General features: G+C 44.2%; 3 non-coding genes and 1 pseudogene across 3 annotated transcripts; 2 read left to right on the top strand and 2 right to left on the bottom strand.

Moving 5' to 3' along the window:
• Positions 1-2,351: 2,351 nt before the first annotated feature.
• Positions 2,352-2,422, bottom strand: Trnag-gcc. The gene has a single exon. It is a non-coding gene; the product is annotated as a tRNA-Gly (tRNA).
• Positions 2,423-3,243: 821 nt separating this feature from the next.
• Positions 3,244-3,315, top strand: Trnaw-cca. The gene has a single exon. It is a non-coding gene; the product is annotated as a tRNA-Trp (tRNA).
• Positions 3,316-9,398: 6,083 nt separating this feature from the next.
• Positions 9,399-9,469, bottom strand: Trnag-gcc. The gene has a single exon. It is a non-coding gene; the product is annotated as a tRNA-Gly (tRNA).
• A 531-nt stretch (positions 9,470-10,000) lies between these two features.
• Positions 10,001-10,939, top strand: LOC116936023 (annotated as a pseudogene).
• The last annotated feature ends 3,859 nt before the right edge of the window (positions 10,940-14,798 follow it).

Genomic DNA, 14,798 nt, shown 5'->3' with positions numbered 1-14,798 from the left:
AACGAGCATCCAGGAGTGTTGCCAGTTGGGGAATATCTTTCGGGATCCGTGGATGGGGGGCTCTACAGACTGAGGTACGCGGAGGCAGGGTACAATCTTTGGACTCTTGCCCGCCAAGCTGCAAAACGACTGGGAGTGCGGATTGATGTATCCGGCGACGAAAATATAAGAATTGTCGCCGATGACGTCTCCGTAAGCCCAGTCAAGGCAGTCCGCGGACTTCGGAAAGTAGCTCGGCAGCGCTATACCAGGGACCTAATTTCTGACAAGAGCCACCAGGGAGTAGTTGCCACTGGCCTCTCCCTGGAGTACAAGTCGAAAGACATGGCTCGCCTGGTATCCTGCCGTACGCCCCTCTCCTTCCGAGACTGGAGATATCTTCACAGGGCCCGGCTCGACATCCTTCCTCTTCGGGGGCACTCGTGGTTTTGCTCACAGGAGCAAGATACGAGTTGCCGCCGATGTGGAAAGGAAAACGAGACCGGGTTTCATGTGCTTAACCACTGTGAAGAAGGTCTCCAGCTCGCCACCAAGAGGCACAACACCATCCAGGATCTCTTGGAGTCGCTGCTAGTCAAGCAAGGACACGACGTCACGATCAACAATGCCATCCCCGGGCAGAGGTTAAGACCGGATGTTGAATTTCAACTATCCGGTTCCCGGGTGATGGTCGACGTCGTGGTCTGCTTTGACCAACCAGGGAGTATGGAGAATGCCTACCAGCGGAAATATGATAAATATTCTTCGCATGGGAGGATTCTCCCCCTGGTTGTCGGGTCTCTTGGATCATGGTACCCCAGGAACGACGAAATCCGTTCGATTCTTGGAATCAACGGAAGATCCTGGGGTGCCTTCCGATTCAGGGCCCGATTGGCAGCGATCCAGGGATCAATGGATATGGTGTGTGCCCATTTCCATCATGGTGCACCAAACCCCGAAGCTGAGGATATCCCCCCTCTTCCCGTAGAAATTCCCTACCCAGTAGATTAGTAGACTCTTTCCCATCTATTTTATTTATGTAATTTTAGCAATATTTTAAAATGCACCTACCCCATACATGTTTATTCCCCTTCCGGAAACCCCTCCATAAACTAACCACTGAACCATCGATGCTGAGAATATTAGTGCTGTTTTATGAATTTATTCGTTACACATCATTTTCAACAGTTTGTTTACTGGTATTAATAAATTACTTTTCTTAGTTATTAATTCTGTAAATGTATCGACTTAATATTTCACCTTCGATTTTTTACTAGCAGAGCGTAGTTTCGATCTACGGATCTCTGGGTTATGGGCCCAGCACGCTTCCGCTGCGCCACTCTGCTGTTGCAGTTGAATGTCTGCATTACGTTCCAATTACACCTTTCGTAGCATTTTAAATTGTTGTGTTACTAAAATGCATCGACCGGGTAACCAGCATTCTAACACAGAACCATCGATGCAAAATAATGGCAACTACTGCTCCCTACCAACACGAAATGTTTTTGTATTTTTTGGAGCCTCTTACCCATCAGCAACTTGATTACCATCCGTGCTTTAACTAAAAAACTTTTAGTCCGAAATAGTCTCTTTAACTGTCGAAGTTCCTTGGCCTCTATAGTATAGGAAAGCACAGAAAGCATCTGCCTAGTATATCTATCTGATTCCGGCGTGTCAATCAAGTTTATCACCAATATTCACTGGGATCTTCCTTCAACATTTACAGCGCATGTTTACCACTATTCTAAAGCTACTCACAAGGTTAATGAAATACACACAATAACTCTAAATTATCTTGAAATCTAAAATATTTCTTAAAAACGAGGTAAAATTATCTTTCTGCCTAACTTTAATGATGTACTACAGATCTCCAAAAACAAAATTAAATGGCGTACGTAGCACTTGCATTTGAATGTTGTGCATTATTTGATTGCAAAACAAAACATTATGTTTCGGATTTCGTGGCGCAATGGTAGCGCGCCTGACTCCAGATCAGGAGGTTGCGTGTTCAAAACACGTCGAGATCAGAGGGTTTGTTCAGCATTTCATGTTTAAATGTATCATTCAATGACGTTAGAGTGACAGCTATTCCAGGGCAATAATCATTAGACTTTGTGGACGTGTAAGCCATTTGACAATTGCATTCAATAATACTTTTATTTCAAATTGCATATTAATGATGCGCAAGTAAGTGGTAGCTTACCAAAAATGTAGTAATGTTAAGAGAAGGTGATGTTCGCCAACTGCATGTAGCGATATACTTAGGGTTCGTGAAAGTGGTGACGTAACTAGGGAAACTGATTAATCGCAATTTGTGTTTGTTACGGTCGCCTAGGGATTCTTTAAATGAAATGTCAATATTAGACGTAAAATGCATCGACCGGGAATCGAACCCGGGCCGCCCGCGTGGCAGGCGAGCATTCTACCACTGAACCATCGATGCTGAGAATATTAGTGCTGTTTTATGAATTTATTCGTTACACATCATTTACAACAGTTTGTTTACTGGTATTAATAAATTACTTTTCTTAGTTATTAATTCTGTAAATGTATCGACTTAATATTTCACCTTCGATTTTTTACTGGCAGAGCGTAGTTTCGATCTACGGACCTCTGGGTTATGGGCCCAGCACGCTTCCGCTGCGCCACTCTGCTGTTGCAATTGAATGTCTGCATTACGTTCCAATTACACCTTTCGTAGCATTTTAAATTGTTGTGTTACTAAAATGCATCGACCGGGTAACCAGCATTCTAACACAGAACCATCGATGCAAAATAATGGCAACTACTGCTCCCTACCAACACGAAATGTTTTTGTATTTTTTGGAGCCTCTTACCCATCAGCAACTTGATTACCATCCGTGCTTTAACGAAAAAACTTTTAGTCCGAAATAGTCTCTTTAACTGTCGAAGTTCCTTGGCCTCTATAGTATAGGAAAGCACAGAAAGCATCTGCCTAGTATATCTATCTGATTCCGGCGTGTCAATCAAGTTTATCACCAATATTCACTGGGATCTTCCTTCAACATTTACAGCGCATGTTTACCACTATTCTAAAGCTACTCACAAGGTTAATGAAATACACACAATAACTCTAAATTATCTTGAAATCTAAAATATTTCTTAAAAACGAGGTAAAATTATCTTTCTGCCTAACTTTAATGATGTACTACAGATCTCCAAAAACAAAATTAAATGGCGTACGTAGCACTTGCATTTGAATGTTGTGCATTATTTGATTGCAAAACAAAACATTATGTTTCGGATTTCGTGGCGCAATGGTAGCGCGCCTGACTCCAGATCAGGAGGTTGCGTGTTCAAATCACGTCGAGATCAGAGGGTTTGTTCAGCATTTCATGTTTAAATGTATCATTCAATGACGTTAGAGTGACAGCTATTCCAGGGCAATAATCATTAGACTTTGTGGACGTGTAAACCATTTGACAATTGCATTCAATAATACTTTTATTTCAAATTGCATATTAATGATGCGCAAGTAAGTGGTAGCTTACCAAAAATGTAGTAATGTTAAGAGAAGGTGAAGTTCGCCAACTGCATGTAGCGATATACTTAGGGTTCGTGAAAGTGGTGACGTAACTAGGGAAACTGATTAGTCGCAATTTGTGTTTGTTACGGTCGCCTAGGGATTCTTTAAATGAAATGTCAATATTAGACGTAAAATGCATCGACCGGGAATCGAACCCGGGCCGCCCGCGTGGCAGGCGAGCATTCTACCACTGAGGGTCTTCTGCTAGACTTTGTCGAGAGCAGACGTGTTTTCAAAGGGCTCTGGGTTTTTATTGATGTTATGTTTTAGCTCGTTATATTGTTCTTCTCTTTTATCTAACTTCATCCGAGAAACTCTTCTGTTTTTACAAAAACAAATATTTTGCTTTTATTCAATACTATTTTTTCTGTAATTTTAATATTCCATTCTACTTGTTTATTTATATTCATTTTTCATCTCATTTTCCGTTCTTTTAATTTTTTTTTCCCATTTCCCTTATTATTTATTTATTTATTTTTTAATCCTCTAAAATCCTATAAAAAAAATATTTTTCTTCATATTTTTAATTGGTCTTTAAATTTTTCTCCCTATATTTTTCCGAATTTTATTTCATTTTTTGTTTTTACTTCCTAAGAATTTCTGTTTTACACTCTTATATGTAAGTGGGCCCAGGGTAGCAATGGCAGAGGAAGGAGCATCTAGTAGAAATTCTACTAGAGTAAGACTCCATGGGACAATCATTAAAATCCCAGTTCCTCTGCCAAACATTTTAAAATGTGGGGAGAAATCCTGTCAAGGTGAGCGAGGTAGCGGTCCCTGGTCTGGGGATCGCAAGAGACAATTGGCGGAGACACACATAAAAGAAAGACATTCTAGGAGAGGGGTTCAGTACACCACCCAGTATGTCTGCCTTGGCTGTAAAAAGGAATTTAATTCGTTTATTTCAGCCGGCAGACATGCAAGACCTTGTACTGAGTCCCTTTCCTCCAGTATTCTCCGCCAATCCCTCGAACTTACCATTGCATCTGCAATGGATGGTTCGCAGGGGTCTCCTAATCCCGCTCACTCTTCTCTCCCCACGTTTTCCCCTTCCAGAATTGAAGGGGACAAAATCATTTTAAAATACCCTGGGAAAACCCACGAAGTGTCCTAGGTGTGAGTGGACTACCTTGGCAACTAACACCAGAGCCATGGGTAGTATCCACAGACACCTAGAGACAGCCCACACACTCCGACTAGTTAAATATTGGGAATGCGGAGTGTGTGGATTTGCTGGAGATGGCCCTACACTAAAAGGGCATTACCAGAGATTGCACTCAGCACCACAGCAATCACCCTCCATCCGGTCGCCACGGTTTTTCAACGCGGATACCTCTGTTCGGGATTCTTCTGTGGTAGCGACCTTCCAAGAGGAGATCGCTGTCACAGAAGATGAGCGTCAAGAGTTATCCGTGATGGGAATGCCGGCGATCGAAGAGGAGGGGCCTGGTAATGCCCAATCTCCAGCAAATTTTACCCAAAGCCCCATTTTAATTCTTGAGAGGGAGTTCACCGCATCTTTTAATACACAAAATTTTTGTTGGCTCTACAAACTCCCTCTACAAGAAATTTCTTATCCACCACCTGTAGCTCCGGAAGGGCCCCAACCTGATCCCACTCAAGAGACCCAACCCTTTTTCCCCAGTCAGCAAAATGTTCGAAGATGCAGCCAAGACAGCTCAGAAGAGCAAAGCCAAAGAGGCAGCGATTTCGCTTGTCTCTGGGTACCTGCTTTTCTGAGCTGCGAGACTCTTCTTGATCTTGAAGGCGTCCTCGAACGTTGCACTGCTGACTGGCTCCCCAAAGCACAGATTTTAGAAGACCCTAGCCCTGAAAAACCCCGAGGAAACCCTAATGGTAGAAAAAGAAACCAAACCCGGCAGATGCAGAGAGCCCGGCGACAGATCAAGCTCAAGGCCTACGAAGCGAGGAAGATTCAACGGCTTTTCAATATCTACCCAAGAAGAGCCGTTCGAGAGGTGCTCGGAGATCGTTCACCCTCGTACGATGGCACTGTTGAAGCTGCGGAGGAATACCTCGAGAGGACTTACCACCGCTCGAGTCTACCTTCGCAGCAGTGCCAGAGTGCGAGGGTACTCTACGACACCTGCGACTGGTCCCATCCATCAAGGGACCAGATGGACTTCCTCAATCGTGCGCCTAGCCAAAAAGAGCTTGAGGCTAAACTTCGCCGGGCTACAAATACATCACCAGGGGTCGATGGCCTAGAATATCGACATCTAAGAGCCCTCGACCCCGACTGCATCTTGCTGGAAACAGTTTGTAGAATAGTTTGGAAGATTGGAATTCCTAACTGTTGGAAAATATCGCGAACAGTCCCCATCTTTAAGAAAGGGGACACTAGCGATTATTCCAACTTTAGGCCAATTTCCCTTCTTCCGACCATCTACAAACTGTTCTCGGGAGTAATCAGCCAGAGACTCACAGAGGTCGCCTCAGATCTTGGCTGGTTATCTCCCGAGCAAAAGGGTTTCCTCCCGGGGGTCCATGGTATCCAGGAGCACACACAGCTCTTGCAGACCGTTGTCGAGGAGACAAAGACCAAACGTAGGCATGTGTCTATAGCATGGCTAGACATGTGCAATGCGTTTGGTTCTGTTCCTCACGCCGTTCTTGGAGAGCTGTTTGCTTCTCTTGCGATACCAGACGACCTCCGGCGCATCCTGGCGGACATTTACTCGGGGAATCGGATGGATTTTGCCGTTCAGAAAGAATCTGTTCGTATTTCCCCAACAGCAGGTGTTCGTCAGGGTGACGCTCTTAGCGCCCCTATTTTTAATCTGGCTTCCGAGCCCCTCGTCAGGGCCGGAAAGTCCAATATCAACCCCGGATTTTTATTATTTGGCTCACTCGTCAAGACCACGGCATATGCTGACGACATTGCCGTGGTTACAAATTCTCCTGACGAGCTCCAAAATATTTTAGACATGTTATCCCTCACCGCTGACACCTTAGGGCTGCAATTCAACGCCGGGAAGTGTGCTTGCTTGGTCATTGACAAAGGCAAGCCGTCTGAGGCTCTGTGCCGAATCGGTACTCAACCCATTCGGTGCTTGGGACCAGACGACCAAGAGACATATCTTGGTACACCGATCGGCGGGAAATTGCGGTTTCGTCCTCCCACTGACCTTATCCCTAACCTTGACAAGATTGCCGCCTCCCACCTCGCACCATGGCAAAAACTTGAGATTTTCCGTAGCCACCTTCTACCTTCCCTTTCCCATCACCTCGCTTCGGGTCGGGTCCTGAAAGACTGCCTCACCCAACTGGACACTGAGTGTAGGAAGTTCTTAGGCCTTATTTGCAACCTTCCCAATCACGCAACGGTCCCGTTTTTCTACGCGGACCGGCGGGTTGGAGGCCTAGGAACATGCCGCCTCACTGATGATGCCGATATCTGGACCATCGCCAGGGCTGCTCAGCTCCTCACTTGTAGAGACCCTACAGTGAGGAACATATGTCGAGAGCAGCTCCATGAAACCATCCGGCGAGGGTTCAGAAACGAGCATCCAGGAGTGTTGCCAGTTGGGGAATATCTTTCGGGATCCGTGAATGGGGGGCTCTACAGACTGAGGTACGCGGAGGCAGGGTCCAATCTTTGGACTCTTGCCCGCCAAGCTGCCAAACGACTGGGAGTGCGGATTGATGTATCCGGCGATGAAAATATAAGAATTGTCGCCGATGACGTCTCCGTAAGCCCAGTCAAGGCAGTCCGCGGACTTCGGAAAGTAGCTCGGCAGCGCTATACCAGGGACCTAATTTCCGACAAGAGCCACCAGGGAGTAGTTGCCACTGGCCTCTCCCTGGAAGACAAGTCGAAAGACATGGCTCGCCTGGTATCCTGCCGTACGCCCCTCTCCTTCCGAGACTGGAGATATCTTCACAGGGCCCGGCTCGACATCCTTCCTCTTCGGGGGCACTCGTGGTTTTACTCACAGGAGCAAGATACGAGTTGCCGCCGATGCGGAAAGGAAAACGAGACCGGGTTTCATCTGCTTAACCACTGTGAAGAAGGTCTCCAGCTCGCCACCAAGAGGCACAACACCATCCAAGATCTCTTGGAGTCGCTGCTAGTCAAGCAGGGACACGACGTCACGATCAACATTGCCATCCCCGGGCAAAGGTTAAGACCGGATGTTGAATTTCAACTATCCGGTTCCCGGGTGATGGTTGACGTCGTGGTCTGCTATGACCAACCAGGGAGTATGGAGAATGCCTACCAGCGGAAATATGATAAATATTCTTCGCATGGGAGGATTCTCCCCCTGGTTGTCGGGTCTCTTGGATCATGGTACCCCAGGAACGACGAAATCCGTTCGATTCTCGGAATCAACGGAAGATCCTGGGGTGCCTTCCGATTCAAGGCCCGATTGGCAGCGATCCAGGGATCAATGGATATGGTGTGTGCCAATTTCCATCATGGTGCACCAAACCCCGAAGCTGAGGATATCCCCCCTTTTCCCGTAGAAACTCCCTACCCAGTAGATTAGTAGATTCTTTCCCTCATATTTTATTTATGTAATTTTTGTAATATTTTAAAATGCAACTACCTCATACATGTTCATTCCCCTTCCGGAAACCCCTCCATAAACTAACCACTGAACCATCGATGCTGAGAATATTAGTGCTGTTTTATGAATTTATTCGTTACACATCATTTTCAACAGTTTGTTTACTGGTATTAATAAATTACTTTTCTTAGTTATTAATTCTGTAAATGTATCGACTTAATATTTCACCTTCGATTTTTTACTAGCAGAGCGTAGTTTCGATCTACGGACCTCTGGGTTATGGGCCCAGCAAGCTTCCGCTGCGCCACTCTGCTGTTGCAATTGAATGTCTGCATTACGTTCCAATTACACCTTTCGTAGCATTTTAAATTGTTGTGTTACTAAAATGCATCGACCGGGTAACCAGCATTCTAACACAGAACCATCGATGCAAAATAATGGCAACTACTGCTCCCTACCAACACGAAATGTTTTTGTATTTTTTGGAGCCTCTTACCCATCAGCAACTTGATTACCATCCGTGCTTTAACGAAAAAACTTTTAGTCCGAAATAGTCTCTTTAACTGTCGAAGTTCCTTGGCCTCTATAGTATAGGAAAGCACAGAAAGCATCTGCCTAGTATATCTATCTGATTCCGGCGTGTCAATCAAGTTTATCACCAATATTCACTGGGATCTTCCTTCAACATTTACAGCGCATGTTTACCACTATTCTAAAGCTACTCACAAGGTTAATGAAATACACACAATAACTCTAAATTATCTTGAAATCTAAAATATTTCTTAAAAACGAGGTAAAATTATCTTTCTGCCTAACTTTAATGATGTACTACAGATCTCCAAAAACAAAATTAAATGGCGTACGTAGCACATGCATTTGAATGTTGTGCATTATTTGATTGCAAAACAAAACATTTTGTTTTGGATTTCGTTGCGCAATGGTAGCGCGCCTGACTCCAGATCAGGAGGTTGCGTGTTCAAATCACGTCGAGATCAGAGGGTTTGTTCAGCATTTCATGTTTAAATGTATCATTCAATGACGTTAGAGTGACAGCTATTCCAGGGCAATAATCATTAGACTTCGTGGACGTGTAAACCATTTGACAATTGCATTCAATAATACTTTTATTTCAAATTGCATATTAATGATGCGCAAGTAAGTGGTAGCTTACCAAAAATGTAGTAATGTTAAGAGAAGGTGAAGTTCGCCAACTGCATGTAGCGATATACTTAGGGTTCGTGAAAGTGGTGACGTAACTAGGGAAACTGATTAGTCGCAATTTGTGTTTGTTACGGTCGCCTAGGGATTCTTTAAATGAAATGTCAATATTAGACGTAAAATGCATCGACCGGGAATCGAACCCAGGCCGCCCGCGTGGCAGGCGAGCATTCTACCACTGAACCATCGATGCTGAGAATATTAGTGCTGTTTTATGAATTTATTCGTTACACATCATTTTCAACAGTTTGTTTACTGGTATTAATAAACTACTTTTCTTAGTTATTAATTCTGTAAATGTATCGACTTAATATTTCACCTTCGATTTTTTACTAGCAGAGCGTAGTTTCGATCTACGGACCTCTTCTGCCCGTACAACAAGCAGTCGCTCGAATTTGTTTGCTATCTATTTTTTTTTCAATTTAAAGGCTATTCTTAGACTCATACCCAGCAAAATTTAGTGTTCTTGTGTAGCGAATTTCGTGGTGCACAACCAAGGCGCAACAGTTGTTTTCCTTTTATCTATCCTTCTCGAGAAACTAAAAGTGTAAGTGAGCTACATAACGGCCAGCAAAGCCAGATCTACCCCCTACCTACCTGTCAAAATCAGCTGTAGCGAGTAACGCCCAAGGCACCCGCGCAGATTCTCCGAATCAGCGGCGCGATAGCCAAAGAAAGTTACAGACATCTACCCTGGAATCCGCCTGCTCTGCTCATGCAAAGCATGGATGGAAACGAGAGTAGACATACTACTGAGACAAGTGGGACCAATAATGAAGTATTTCTAGACACATCACTTGCATCTCCAGCTACGTCAGGACAGAACAGGAAATGCACCAAATGTGATTTTCAGTTTAACACCAAAGGCCTAGGTCGAGGCAACTATAAAGTTTGCCCTAGCTGCCGAGATATGGAAATAGCGACAAACACGTCGCAAATGGGCCCGAAACAACAAAAAAGAACAAATGAAGAAGTTATCTCACCTTCTACAATGCAGCAAGGCGCACCAAAGAAGCCGCACTCCCTCCCAGCTCACGAACCCAAAGCATATGAGGTATTTGTAAACAACCTCCTATACGCCGACGAAAATGAACTGAAAGGAATGAACCACGACGAGCTTATCGAACGCGTCATAGCGGTGACCAAAGCCGCTAAGAAATAACAAGGCCAACTCCAACAAACACAAACCTTTTTCAAGGAAGCAAAAGAGGAACTAAAACAACAACAAAAAATAATGACTGACTACAAAATTGCTTTTGCGGACAGGATGTTTGAATCCTATAAGAAAACAGCGAATCAACCGCCCATTCAAGAAATCAAGTCCTACGCAGCAGCTACCAAAGGCACAACAAATAATTCAGCAAACCACAAATACGCACAATCCACCCTCGCGTTCTCCATAGATCCGAGCGGCGCGGACAAGGAGTTGAACATCAAGCTCATCGACAACTTACTTGACGCAAAGGCAGCAGGCAATCCAGTCCCACTGAGCGTGAACAGAAAAGACGACAAAGGGTATATAACCTTCCCCAATCAAGAGGATGCGGAAAAGGCGCGGATGATATTAACAAACAACACAACATGCAAAGGTTTTATCAATGATCTCAAAACACAAATTAAACTGTATCCAGCTATAGGACTCTTTACCCAGAAGGGGATTTGAAAGAACTCAAAGAAGAAATCGAATTCCGAAACGGATTTATTGAGGACTCACTAGTCAAAATAGTACAAATACACAAATGCAAGGAACCAGATTTGATTCACATCAAACTATTTTTCAACTCGCCCGAAGTGAGAGATGAAGCTGTATACAGAGCAAAAATTCACACAAGCATAAAGAGAATAAAAATTTGTGCCAATCGATGTAAATAGAGAAGTCAGGAGATGTTATAAATGCAACAAGTACGGCCATACATCAACTCACTGCAACGCAGCGACAGCTACATGCGGAAAATGTGCGCAGAATCACGATACAAGAAGCTGCAAAGCCACCATCCACAAGTGCCCGAACTGCAAGCTCAGCCACTTTGCAGGTGACTCAAAATGCCCAGAGCAGATAAAAGCTGTAAACAGGTACCGTACTCTCTTCAGCTTATAATGAATACGAATAAGGCAACATACCATCTAATACAGCAACCGACCTCACTAAATTGCATCCAAATAAACCTCCACCACTGCTCCGCAGCATCAACAGTACTCGAAAAGACCATATTAGAAGAAGGAGTAGATATTGCGCTTATTCAAGAACCATACGCTCGACTTAATGTTACCGAACAAAACACCTTCGTCCCCAACATCCCACAAGGTTATAAATGCCACCACAACCTAAATAAACACGACCATGCTTATGGAGCCTGTATAATAAGCAAAGATCAGTTTAAAAGCATTCCAATTCAATTCCCAGAAGAATTTGAAAACAACATGGCTGGAATAGAAATAAAACATGAAAACACCTCACTGTGTTTTGTCTCCCTGTATTGTCGCCCTTCAGCAAGAAACCAAGAAAAGCTAATAAAGACGGCCATAAATAAACTGGGTCTGCAACTACCAAACTCCATCATTGCTATAGATATCAACGAAAGAAACAAAATATGGGGAAGCAGCTCTACAACACAAATCGGCCACTCACTAGAACAGATCATCTCTGCACATAATCTGAACATAGCAAATAGAGACCCAGCCGAATGCTCTTTTATACCACCAGGTACCTCTTTCATTGACGTCACAGCAGCTGGCGACAAGACAAAAATTGCCTACTGGGACTATCTCAATCAACCGTCAATGTCCGACCACCCCTATATAATTTTCGGAGTGACCCTCACCGCACATCAACAAAGAAACAAGAGCAATAGAACCAGAAGGAGACTAGTACCACCAGCAGATCAAATCGATCAGATGAAATTTTTGGAAGCTGTCAAAGGGACCACAGATCCCCCACTAGAATCCAACGAAGCAACTTCAATTAGCAAAAGAATAACTACAACAACAATTCAGCGTAAAAACTTTGAAGAAGAAGTGGAGAAACTCACTACAGAGATCCAACAGGCTGCCAATCATAGCAGAACACGAATCGTCAAAAAGACCTCACAGCCCGCAGCAAAACCATTCTGGAACGAAAAACTATACGACCTGAGGAAGAAATGCAGAGCCGCATATAGAAGGTGGGGCCGAGCAAAGGAGAAATGCGAGACGGCAACTTTCACGGCGACATATCGAACAGCATACCAAAAGCTTTCAGCTGAATTTAAAAGATGCCTCAAAGAAGAAAAAAAACTGACATGGAGAAAATTCTGCACGGAGAATCTAAACAAAGACATGTTTGCGGCAATCCGCGCGATATCAACAAAGCAGCACAAGACCGGCTCACTCACTGCGCTTATGACAGCAGACGGCAAAATAGAAAGCGATCCAGGAAAGCTGACAAGAATGATGGCCAGTCACCTAATAAAGCTAGATCCACCATCGAAAGCAGAGCATATAGCAACAATAGAATATGTAGAGAAGAAAACAACAGAGCTCAGCGTAAGCAACGAAGAAACATCAACTTTCCATATCAGCCTGGCTGAGCAAACGAGAGCCCTAGACGGACTAAAGAAGAAATCTGCCGCTGGTGTAGATCAAATTTCCTGTGAACTAATTACTATCGCCTACCCAGCCATAAAACATCGACTCCTAAATATTCTGAATGCAGGTTTAACAAATAATTGGTTCCCAAGTGGATGGAAGATAGCGCGAGTCTGCATAATTCCGAAACCTGGGAAGAAATCATACCTCTCCCCTGAAGCCTATCGACCAATTAGCATTTTAAATACTATGGGAAAAATTTACGAACGTGTCATCCACACCAGACTGAAGAAAATTGCAGAAGAACAAAACTGGTTCAACAATTGCCAACACGGCTTCAGAGAGGGCAGGTCAACGGAAACGGCAGCACACTCGCTCATTTCACACATCGAAGAAAACTTTAAACAAAAGAAATATACAGCGACGATTTTCTTGGACATCAAATCAGCCTTTGATTACGCCTGGAGCCCGGCAATCCTGTCAGCTATGATAAACAAAGGATGCCCAATGTACCTGGTGAGAACAATCAAAGACTTTCTCAGAGAACGGAGAGGAAAAATCACTATTGACGACGAAGACCTAGAGACAAACATCCCGACGGGCTGTCCGCAAGGTAGTGTTCTATCCGCCTTCCTATGGATCACGCTGATGGATGCTGTTTTCGACATCAAGTTCCCCTTTCTTACATATCTCATAGCATACGCCGACGACCTCACAGTATGCTGCTCCGACGCAGACCCACTCCAGGCCGCTCTGAACGTTCAGACTGCATGCAGCATGATTGTAAAATGGCTAGAGTCCATAAAATTAAGTATCAACGCCAGCAAATCAACCTTTGTCATGTTCGACTGGCGCAAGAGACAAAGGTTTCCTTTCACCACCCCAATCAAGATCATGGAAGTGACAGTCCCGCCATCAAAACAAGCGACTTTCCTTGGCCTTACCCTCGACCCTCAACTTAAGTGGAACCTTCACATAGAAAACAAATGCAACACGGCCTTAAGAACAACACACGCAATTCGACAATGTCTCGGCTTAAGCTGGGGCCTAAACAGGAAACGACTGAAATTCCTGTACTCTTGCGTCATTGAACCTATGCTGACCTACTGCTGCTCAGCATGGGCGTCGGCAGCCCTCATGTCATCAAACAGGAAGAAACTAAGAAATATCCAAAGAAGAATAGCCATACTCATACTCAGAGTTTTCAAAACCACCCCCACTGATGCCAGCCTCGTACTCTCCGGTTTAACACCAGCGGACTACAAAATACTAGAAATAACGACTTATAAGTTTCTAACGAAAGCAGAATCACAATCCTTCACTCCATCCTCCAGCGAAATCGCAACCAAAATCATCAACGAAGGAGGCAGCCGACTGAAAGCAAGCCATCAGATCACAACCGCAGAGAAAAAGCAAATGAAGAAATCCATAGCTGATATCACAAGAAGACGGTGGGACACTGAATGGATGCGCAGCTCAACAGGACGGCTCACCTGGGCTTTCTTCCCAAACCCAACAACGGCTGATAAAATTGAAGACTTAAACATACCATATCAGGCAGCACAGCTCTTCACTGGCCACTGCCGCCTAAATCTCTACCTAAACCGTTTTACTCACGCTGCTTCTCCTATGTGCAGCTGTGGGCGCGATCAAGAATCAGTTACTCACTTCATGTTCAGATGCCCTATCTTTAATGAAACTCGCCAAATTTTTCGACACAAATGCTTCCAAGTAACAAAAATCTGGCCTCCGAGCCTCTCCTCTATTGGAAAGAACCCTTCCCTAATCAAAGCACTCATAAAGTTTATAGTAAAATCAAAGCGTCTAAATCATATCTAGCACCGCCCCCTAAAACATATAGCTATCCTATTTTTTTTTTTTTTTTTTTTTTTCCCAATTTTCTGTCTAGCATACTCTCTGTCTCGCAAACCCTTCAATGCCTCCGCCTGATAGCGTAT

Source organism: Daphnia magna, unplaced genomic scaffold (assembly GCF_020631705.1).
Source record: "Daphnia magna isolate NIES unplaced genomic scaffold, ASM2063170v1.1 Dm_contigs273, whole genome shotgun sequence".
NCBI lineage: Eukaryota > Metazoa > Arthropoda > Branchiopoda > Diplostraca > Daphniidae > Daphnia > Daphnia magna.
Note: the sequence above shows the minus strand (reverse complement) of the source record. Positions and strands in the feature narration are given on the sequence as shown.